The 2,429-nt window shown below is 40.1% G+C and overlaps 1 long non-coding RNA gene across 1 annotated transcript; it reads left to right on the forward strand.

Moving 5' to 3' along the window:
• The first annotated feature begins 1,315 nt into the window (after nt 1-1,315).
• LOC149251555 (uncharacterized) lies at nt 1,316-2,204 on the forward strand. The gene is made up of 3 exons (XR_016265986.1): nt 1,316-1,493; nt 1,584-1,789; nt 1,984-2,204. It is a non-coding gene; the product is annotated as an uncharacterized LOC149251555 (long non-coding RNA).
• Nucleotides 2,205-2,429: the final 225 nt, after the last annotated feature.

A 2,429-nucleotide genomic window follows, 5' to 3' on the forward strand; every position in this document is an offset into this window, starting at 1 on the left:
TTCTCATAAAATGTCTAAGTCAAACCATTACAAGTATAACTACTTAATAGTTACAAAAAATGAGCTTGATTTCCAAGCATAACTTAAATTTAATCAACAATGTCATGTAATCCAAACTCTTCGTCCTCTAGAGTTTCATCATTGTCTTTTTCCACAATATTTTCTGCTTCCTTTTGCTCATTTTCCTCTTCTAATGGATCTTTGATGTCTGCGAATCTCCCAATGTATGTCTTTCCAAACATTCCATGTAATGGTGGTTGGGGTTCCTTTGCCTTTTTTGCCACACGTGATTCACTAAAGTCCCCTTTCTTTAACCCAATTTCTTGCATTACATCTGGAAGAAATTGAAGAGCATTAATTCTTTGCTGAATGAAATTGCATTGTGTTGGATCTTTTTCAATTGCAATGAAATTTCTTCATTTTTGAAGGCAACATTCTAGTGTTGTACCTAATTATCAAGCACAAAAGAAATAATGATGTAAATTAGTACAATGACATATTAATTAAAAAATAACATATTGAAATTCAATTCCATATAATAAAACTTACCTGAGCATGAAAATAAATCCAGAACCCAATCTACCTCATTTGAACATATGTCTATAAGATAGTTAATCAATAATTGTGGTTTTTGATAAATGTTAAATATATCTCCTTTTGCTTCTTTGTCTTCATATGCTAGCTTTCTCACAACAACATCTGTTGCACAAAATATTGTCACCATGACATTCTGCAATCGGTGTGAGTCTATCACCACTCATACTTTCCTCCTTTGCAAGTCTTAAACCTCAATTCTTCATGGCAAGTGTCACACCTTCGACCACATACATAAAAAAAAAAAAAAAATGTATGCCCATATAATTATTCTTCTTATGCTTTACTTGATGCAACTATAATGTCTGCACGCACATTTACTCACATAGCATTATTATATATATTATACCACATCTTACACAGTTTATTAATTCCATGTTAAGTTTCGGTGGTAACTTTGGTTGACATATGCTGCGTGGCAATAACATATGCTTGCCAAGGGTTTCGGTGTAATCCTTTGACCTTTCGGTGGAGCTTAGCTGTTAGTCCACATCACAGTTGTGAGTATTTAATGCAGTGCAGGCGTTGGTGGTCCTGCCGCAGCTCTTGCAGGCGCCAACACATCCTGCCTTAATGGCATCCGTCCTTATAGCGCGAGGTGGCACCGCTTGGCTCCTTTGGCCATGTGATGCCTCGATCATTGAGTTCTCGGCCCTTACGCCTGACATTCCCGCCTTGCATGAACGGACAGGATTTCACCCATGGATCGAAGGGTTGAGATTCGATCCAGGGTTTAAGGCATTACAAAAGCTTCAACAACGCGGTCACGGGGTTTATTGTTTCGTTTGTTTCCTCCGGTTCCGTCTCGGCATTTCACCTCTGGTCCATTCTCACCAGCGTTATCCGCTTAACCTGCATCCACCCAGAGCTGTGCAGTGGCCGCCTTCGATACTACACAGGTAATGGTCTCGACTCTAATGCACCTTGCATATTTACAGTTGGTTTTATTGATACTAATTCTTACAGTTTTCGTATTCTCTTACTCCTAGGCACGAAGCTGGGTTTTGCAACCCCACTGGCGGTGTCAAGCGGCTATGCATGATAGCTTCACCCTCGCAGCGGCCACAGGTAAGCTTCGATACTTGTTTACCCTGCTCCTGTATATAAAGCTTCACGGTGTTATCGATTTTTAAGCTATTAGGTTATGGTTGCAGACTGCCGCTCGAATGAGGGCCTTCTTGCTTCACAGGCCGAGGTATACTCCTCAGAGAGCCCTCATGTCTTGTATTTGTTTTTCTTTGTGACTGGTCGAGTCCATACCCGCCGGATTAGTTACTGAGCACGGCGGAACTTTCCATGGCTCGTTTACTTGTATTTAAGGATTCTCATTTGTTTGTATGGTTACCCCCTTGCGGCATACTCTGATTTGGTTTGCCGTTCTGCTGATAGACATGGGTTTCGGGTCTGGCCGTGGTGCGCAGACCTGGTTATTGGATCTTCACTTTTGTTGAGGGTTTTCAGTTCTTTTGTTTGAACAGCTGTAATCATTCAAGATTTCCACTCGAGTATTGTGCTGTTGGTTGTATATGGATACTTGTAATTTATATGTGACTGTGACTCTATTGCGCCCTCAGGCAGTACACATTTTGTATAACAAATGAGTATTTATATACTCTGCTTTTTTTATCGTACCACACAGTGCAAAGGTTTATATCGTTAGATGCTGGTTTCGCTCGTCTACATAGCAGTATCTTCGTAACTGTCTCAGGTTATAATGATTGCTCCATGTCGTTTGCTCTGTATTCTTTATGCATCTGTCTTATTTGGTAGGGTTGAATAGTTTTCATTCGGTTAACTATACAGCAATGTTTGAACGGCATGCATTCGGTTAACTA

This window comes from Pinus tabuliformis, chromosome 7 (genome assembly GCF_031772625.1).
Source record: "Pinus tabuliformis cultivar Carrire ecotype Pingquan chromosome 7, CPIR1, whole genome shotgun sequence".
Lineage (NCBI taxonomy): Eukaryota > Viridiplantae > Streptophyta > Pinopsida > Pinales > Pinaceae > Pinus > Pinus tabuliformis.